Raw genomic sequence first — 8,796 nt, 5'->3', positions numbered from 1 at the left:
GTTATTTCCTTTCTTATTCAGCAAAAATCCAGTTCTTCTGTTGTCCTCTAAGGTGCTTCATGAATTAAAACAACAGAACACTTTATCCTTCTACACTTGCCTCCTCCCAATTTCTGGCAACATGCAAACTGCTTCTCCAGAGCCTTTACATTGGCTATTCCCAGATATTAATAGGGCTTATTCCCCCACTTTCTTAAATGCTTACCCTCAAAGATCATTTTCTCAGAGTTTCCATGGCCATGATGGCAATAATTTCAGGCTCTCCTTGGAGATATCACATAGCATACAAAACTTCATGTTTTTCTCCTTGACACTTGTCATACACAAGCTTTCTGTTTTATGTATGCAATATATACCTGTCACCAGAATATAAACTGAATGTAGGGATTTTTGCCCAGTTTACTGCTACATCTCAAAAAAACCCCAAAAAAACAAAACAAAAGCAGCTGGTACATAATGGTGCCCAACAATATTATTTATATTAATTAATACATTTTATTCTGTAGCTCAATATAGCATTTTCAATACTTCATGATTAAAGTCTCCTTTATAACCATAACAACAGATAATTTTCACTTAGATGTTCATGGTGGGCACTTTATTTTCTTCACATTACCAGAGAAAGAAGGTGATCAAGTGTGCTTTTGCCTCACAACATAAACTAATAGTGGCATACTCTGCTCTTTGCAAATACAGCCTTGAAGTTTTGAGTGATCATATGTATTTGGGTTGAATTATTAGGAAGCACACTGTGGCCACAAATTTAAGTAAGCCAAATTCTCCATCCTCATTTATTAATACATCAATACTAAAACTCTTAATTTTATTTGTACCTATCTTTGTTTGTCTCAATCTGCTTTAGACTTAGAAGATGAAGATGGATGGATGCTCAATAATGAACCTGAAAAAAAAAAAAAAGACATTGAGAAATAAATTGAGTGGCATTTCCTGTGTAAACTAGCAGGTACTGCATCACCAAGGGGATGGCTTAAATTTTTAGTGCTTTTATAAATGTGGGTCTTGTATTTTTATTTCAATGGTTTGTAACTATATTGGGACTGGATTTTTACTACTGTAGATCAAATGTGTGGGCTTAGAAAGTACAAGTCCAGGTATGCCTCTCTAGTTTGATATTATCTATGAATGTCTTTTTAAGTAATTATAGTTGAGGCAAAGATTATGTTAAAGGAAAAATAAAACATTTTATTAGTTAAAATTCAACTCCAAGAATGTCTTGTATGTAAGGTTTATAGAAATTACCAGAATAGGACTTTGGTGGTTGTTTTTTTGTTTTGTTTTGTTTTTTCTCTATTTCTAGTCTGATTTCGTCCTATAGAACATTCTTAGAACAAGTGCTTAAAATCCTGTTCTTATATAGAATATTTTAATCTAAATTTAGGGACGAAATGGTAGTATTTTGGAATTATGTGCTGTCCTTAGTCCACTAAACTCTACTTGTGACCATTATTGCATCACAGAGACACAGGAAGGTTTTCCCAATAGAAAAGCCATTAACTTTATGATACATCATTTACTTTAAATAAAGAGATTATGCTGTCTTTAGAGCTCAAGATTAAGTTCAGTCCTTCAATTAAAAGATCAATGCTCTTTTCCTAGAAATAGATTTTGCCCAAAAAATTCAACATTGATTTTAAAAATATATTTCTCCCTTAATACCAAAACAGGAGCAGTTAATACTTGTTTTTTCTCAAAAAGGAATTTTATTTATTACCCCTCTGAAATTTTATCACTAGTAAATCTATCTTCTGTAGATAAATGGTTTCTGTGTATGTTAAAGACATATGTTATATATAACCTTTTATTTCTGCACTTCCCTAAATAGTTAAATATATGCATAATCAAGCTAGGGAATGTTCCTCAATCTTCACGATTATAAAGGATATTATCATTTTCTGATATTTTCTTAGATTTAAGTTAGACCTAGTCAGCCCTGACATGCTATCCAGTATTTGGGAAAGCAAGCATGGTACAGCAGTTAAAGAAGTTTGGTGGCTGAGGAACACTGTCTTACAGAATGTCAATATCCATTTCTACAAAACTTTAAAGCTGTTCCTAATGAAAAGCTGCACCAAGTTTGGAAAATAGATCATGTTTCCAACAAGCTGAGATTTGTTTTAAGATCTTTATCAGGTTGTTCTCTGGGAGAAGGGATAAATGGGAACCCATGAGTGACTATACAGTAGAGGCAGATAAGGAAAGTAGGGGGAAAAAAATCTAAGATAACCAAGCAACCAAAAGTCCTTGATTAATTACATTGGTATTCTTGCTCTACTTATTCTCCACAGTTGCTATTGCAGCTAATAATAATCTTCATGTTTAGGTACAATAAGGCAAGGCTACTTTCTTTTCAAGCAATCTCAATAGTTAGATAAATTCTGTTAACTCAAGGGATGCACAAGGTACAATCCTATTGTAAAAATTTCCAAGAAGCATTTTTCATATGACATTTAAACGTAGACTATATTACTTCACATTTCCTTGTGGATTTTAATCTTCAGTTCCAACCATAACCATTATCATTAATGCACAACTATTAAGGGATTACTATATGTTAAGTATTGTAGTTTACAGAGTCATTTGACTTCCCCTCATTACAGAAAAAAGTTGCATTTTATAACAAGTCATTGATCTTCAACTTTCTTTCATTTCACTTTCCAGGCAGTTCCACATCAAACTATCTCTACTTAGAACTTGCAATTTTTCCCTGTTATCTCTTCTTGACAGTTTCTCATGTATTATAGCTCTCTGGAGATGTTTTGTATTTTATTCTCACTCTTGTCATTTGCTTGACACAGCACTTCTAAAAAAAAAAAAAGTATACTGCATATTAACGTTTCTCACAGGAAAGTTTTTGGCATTTTGTGTGAGATTATTTTTTATATAGGAATGCCCCTCTTATTATAAAAATATTACTGTGTCTGAGCCTGTCCTCAAAATCTTACTACATATACTTGCAAGGATAGAACAAAAATGCTTCCGTTCTTTCCCAAATGTCCTTTAAGAGAGTGATGCCATCCTTGCTTGAAAACTACTGCATCTAAACAAACTAAACATTCTCCAAAATTCATACATTACTATTTAACAGATGTTGGAGACAATAATTCTAACATATTAGAAAAATGCCTGTTATATTTTGCAGTCAACAGATATATTGTTGGGTTGGATTCTGACTCAGCTGAATCCAATTGAAAACAAACAGTAGTGACCTAGGTGTGAGAATTGTGGGGACAGGGACCATGGAGGCTGTGCTGAACAAGCTGGTGTCTGTGGATGGCCTGCTGAAGTATGAGAGGGCGGCAGGCTCCATGTCCAAGAGCATGCAGTTTGAGTGTGCCTGGTGCAAAGTAAGTACAATGAGGACATCTGTAAAGGCACTGCACAGTTGGAGGAGCAGCAGGATTATGTCTTCTACCTGGCTGTGGGGAACTACCTGCTCAAAGAGTAGAAGAAGGCATCCAAGTATGTGCGGGGGCTGCAGCAGTCACAGCTCCAGAACAACCAGGCCAATGAACTGGAATGGTTCATTGACAAGGGCCATGAAAAAAGATGGACAACTGGGCATGGCCATTGTTGGAGGCATGACCCTGGGTGGGACGGGCTTGGGCTGGACTCATTGGACTTGCTGTATCCAAGTGCAAATCCTGAATGAGACTGTACCTCCTCCTCTGCCCAGGGATATGTACAAGCCCCTGGAGAACACTTGAAGAGGGCAGTGGACCCATCCATCCTTGCTGTCTCTTCTCCTGAACCCTATCTGGCCTTCAGACTCCTCTCCCTAAGAGGTATCCCATAGCCCCAAACCATGGTGCTTTGGAATGAGTGTAAATAAAATTGGGCTTTAGGTTGGGGAGAAATTCCTCACATTTGAAACTTAAAATAGCTAAACAGTAAGTCTGTGGTCCCTTGACACATTCAGGGAAATAATGTCACCAAATTTAAGAGAAAAATACACTTTCAGTTCACTCAGATATCCTAACAAATTTGACAGATTTAAAATTGAGGATGGGAGGGCTTTTTTTTTTTTTTTTAAGATTTTTTATTTATTTGAGAGAGAGAGAGAGACAGCGAGAGAGGGAACACAAGCAGGAGGAGTGGGAGAGGGAGAAGCAGGCTTCCCGCCGAGCAGGGAGCCCCATGCGGGGCTCGATCCCAGGACCCTGGGACCATGACCTGAGCCGAAGGCAGACGCCTAACCGACTGAGCCACCCAGGCGCCCGGGAGGGCTATCTTGAAATGTGGTTTAGTTTGGTTTTATTAATTTAGCACAAAAATCTGGCAATTTGGAGTTCCGCCTTTTCCCTTTTACAATTTCTAGGTTATTTGAAAGGTTACTTTTAGGATATAGTCTCCTTTCACTTTATACTATTAAAGTTTTTGCAATCAGTTTTAACACTAACAAATTGAGAAGGAAATGAAATGATAAAATTTAATTTTTCATTATTCTCATTAAAATGTAAAACATGGAATACATAGTAGAAAAACATACAATTCTCAAATGGATTTTTGTCTAAGAACCTGTAGACTTCTAGGTTCAGGAGGATGCTGCGTTTGTATTTTGCAAATTTTTTTGGAGTTACATTACTCTAGAAGTAGTTACATAAATAGTTATGAAATTAAAACATTTTAGAAGATTTCTAAATTATCAAAAGAATATAAAAAAGGACTTCAGGATTCCTGGGTAGCTCAGTCAGTTAAGCATCTGCTTTGGGCTCAGGTCATGATCCCAGGGTCCTTGCTCAGTGGGGAGCCTGCTTCTCCCTCTCTCTGCTGCTCTCCCTGCTTGTGCACTGGCTTTCTCTCTCCCTACAACAAATAAATCTTAAAAACAAAAAACTTATACAATTTTTTGAACACTAATATCCCAGGCTTTATGTACTTCCTAAGCTTTTATTTCTATTATATCTAACAAACAGTTTCTTATTTAATCCTTACTACAACATTTGAAGGTATGTTGTATCCCCAAAAAGCAGAAAAACTAAGGATTATAAAATTAACATTTTAAATGCCACACAAAAAAGCAAGCTATAGCACCAATATTTGTATGTAAATCTGTACATTTGTAAGCATTTTAAGCAATATCTACTATTACAATTATGTTTTTATTTCATTTAATTATCTAATTTTATCATGCTTTGAGAAGGTTTTGCATGTTAGAAAACACAGATTGGCATTAGTTACTATCTGGCATAGTAATTTCATGTAGATAACCATGGCAATTTTCACTTCTAGGCTTGCTCTTTGTGGTCTTCTTTAAACAACCTCACAATTTCCTGTATCATTGAGATGAAAGATAGACACACTTTGCCTATTATTTAAGAAATTCATTTCTAATGATTTTATTATAATTTATATAATTATGCTTATTGCGGATAACTTAGAAGACAGACTAAAGAAGTATAAGATCAAAATTACCTAATGCCATATAGTTATAACCCCTGTATGTACATGTTGCTCTCTATGCTTCCAGAAAAGAGCTGGGCTACAGAATCAGGCAACTTTGACAGGGCCTGCAGAACTGCCTTTTATATTAAAAAAATTCTTTCAGCAAAAAGTGTTTGATAACATATTCACATCATAGTGAACTATATTAAATATCTTGTAGTTTTAAGGCATATGAGTAAAAAGTTGAGGCCAACCTTTTGTAAAACATACAGAGGTGAATCATTTCAAAAACGATGTTGGAACTGAGGCTACAATCTCTTTCAATGAAAGTTTTTACATTGCACAGTTTAAACTTCTCATTTTCTAACATTACCAAACATGATACATTGAAGATTATGTCTCAATAGCTAGTTACACAGATTCTAAATTAAAGGGTGCCTGTATCAATGTAGTGTAAACCATTTTAAGCATTTTAAACTTTCTGCAGATATTATAATCTTGAAGTTTCAAGAGCCAAAAATATACTAAAATATTTTGGTAAACATTTACTCTGGTATATATATACTCAATTGAGTAGCTTTTTAAGCAAAAATAAAGATTCCTTATTCCATATTTTCTGTACAAATGTTGCATGTAACAACTTTTGTAAAAACCACGTAGGCTTAAAGAGTGTTATTAATTTTAGAAAGAGTTAGTGAGGTGAGTGTGTGAGAGAGAGCACAGGAGGGAGGGGCAGAGGGAAAGAGTCTTAAGCAGATTCCATGCTGAGTGAGGAGCCCGACATTGGGCTTGATCTCATAACCAAGAGTCAGAGGCTAACTGATTGGGCCACCCAGGCACCCAAAGAGTGTTAGCATTTTATATTTTAGTTTGTTCATATTTAATAAAGAACATGTAATTATGAAAATAATTAAATTCCCCTAATATTTTTTGTGCAATGCTCAGTAACCTATTTATTTTTTCTTGGACTAAATTTATTTGATATTAAATGAGCTTTATAAATACAAATGTGCATAACTGAACTACTTTAAGTCTTTAACCATTTTTGTCTATGTCTTACCTCCCAGTTAATTACATATGCAAAGTAACTCTAGGGTCTTTGTCATCCCAAGTTAAATTTTCACTCAACCAAAGGTGTTTTAACCTAGGCAATAGTTGTTGGATATAAAGGCTATTATATAAACAGTATCTCAAAGAAAATGAATTCTAAAGCCTCCATAATTTAAAAATTTGCTAAATCATGATATATGTATATGTACATATATTCATGGAATACATTATATAATACATAATAAAACTATTATATCTTATAAAATTTATATCTAACAAGTTTTTGGTAACAGACATATTTGATTATGCACCCAAATATATTTTGGCAGATTATCTGTGATACACATGGTTATCAGATTAGTTCCTTGTAACCATAAAAATAAGAGATTTGGCTGGATTTCTTAAACTTGAAGTAAAGATATAGCATCATTTATAAAGTTTTATTTAAAATAGATTTTAATGTCATTTCTACCAGTCGGTAAAACTTAAAATATTTGCTATCAGCAGGATTGATTTTATTTTTTTTAAAGATTTTATTTATTTATTTGACAGAGAAAGAACATAAGTAGGCAGGGAGAGGGAGAAGCATGCTCTCCACTGAGCAGAGAGCCCAACATGGGGCTCAATCCCAGGACCCTAGGACCATGACCTGAGCCAAAGGCAGAGGCTTAACTGACTGAGCCACCCAGGCAGCCCAGCAGGATTGACTATCACATCTTGTTTTGCATACTCTTAAAATAATTGGACTAGATGGAGAATTCAAACTGAAAAAATGACAAGGGATGCAACATAAATCTAATTATTAAATAAATTAAAAGCAATTGCTGGTACCTATATAGGAGTTAATATACAATGCCTTATATAGTTTCATATTTTTTCCCTGAAGCTTAGAATTTTATCAAAAAGAAACATAAAACAGCATTTCCTTCAATTTATTCCTCAAGAAAAGGATACTTTAAGAAAATTAAATTGAAAGGTGATGAAAGATTTGAAAATTGTATCATGTCAATGATAAATTCCTGATTTTGAGGATTTTACTTTGCTCATGAAAGTTGTTTATAAGAAATGCACACTGAAATATTTAAGGATAAATAAACACAGTATTGTAATAATTTACTCACATTAAGCAATTGGAAAAAATGCAAACAAATTTTGAATCTGGAAAGGTGTATACAGCATTTCATTAAAGTATTGTAGTATTCTTGCAATTACCCTTTAAAAGAGCCAAAAAAAAAAAAAAAGTAGGTGTAAAAAATTTAGTTACAGACTAAAAGGAATAGCCTACTAACTAACTTAACTTTTTCAGTTAAGATATAATGCAAGCGGGCGCCTGGGTGGCTCAGTTGGTTAAGCGACTGCCTTCGGCTCAGGTCATGATCCTGGAGTCCTGGGATCGAGTCCCGCATTGGACTCCCTGCTCAGCAGGGAGTCTGCTTCTCCCTCTGATCCTCCCCCCTCCCATGTTCTCTCTCTCTGTCTCATTCTCTCTCTCAAATAAATAAATAAAATCTAAAAAAAAAGAAAAAAGATATAATGCAAGCAGTTTCAGGTACTCCTTCAGTCCTCAGATTTTTAACTTTTTTTTTTAAGTAGTAACAAGGCTGTCTATCCAATTTATTGCAAATAAAGCAATCACAGATTAGCAATGAACAGTGGAAGGCTTTTGAAGAGGAGTTGACCAAAGAATAGTTAATAGACTAATTATAATAGATGACACTATACAGAGGAAAATACCTATCACTTTTTGTTGATAAGATGTGCTAAAGCCATATGTTTGAGGTCGTTGTCTAAAAAACAAATTATGGAATTAGACCATCTAGATTCTAATCCATATTTTGGCTCTTGGAAGCTCTGTGCCCATAGGCAAGTTACTTAAACCCTCTTCCTTCAGTTCTCAAATCTGTAAACTGGGTGCAATAAAAAAAGCCCAAAATAGAGTTAAGCAAATACATATATGTAAACTGTTTAGAAAAAATATATATGGTACAAAGCATATGTGGTAAGTTATTAAATTTGTATAACTTGGATATTTTCTTCAATTGAAGTTTTATAGAGCTCATCTGAAGACTCTACCATAGCAAGCGTTCCTCTTTGCTACTCTGTAGCATTCACTGTCTAAGAAAATATTTGTAGTTTGGTCAGAGATCATTTTATGTAGGTAACTTACTCATTATTCATGTATTCATTCAGCTATTCATTTATATATTGAGTAATCTAGTATTTTGCCAATCTAGAAGAGAAAATGCATAGAAATACTTAAAATGAAAGATTTGGATAAATTTTATGTGTTTTAGCAGAGAGAATTTAAGGATGTTATGTGGGAGGTCTTGGGAAGGGTTAATA

At 34.3% G+C, this 8,796-nt stretch overlaps 1 pseudogene; it reads left to right on the top strand.

The window, feature by feature from the left end:
* The first annotated feature begins 3,257 nt into the window (after positions 1 to 3,257).
* LOC118010231 lies at positions 3,258 to 3,666 on the top strand (annotated as a pseudogene).
* The last annotated feature ends 5,130 nt before the right edge of the window (positions 3,667 to 8,796 follow it).

Source organism: Mirounga leonina, unplaced genomic scaffold (assembly GCF_011800145.1).
Source record: "Mirounga leonina isolate KUSES-001 unplaced genomic scaffold, KU_Mleo_1.0 Mir_129, whole genome shotgun sequence".
Lineage (NCBI taxonomy): Eukaryota > Metazoa > Chordata > Mammalia > Carnivora > Phocidae > Mirounga > Mirounga leonina.
Note: the sequence above shows the minus strand (reverse complement) of the source record. Positions and strands in the feature narration are given on the sequence as shown.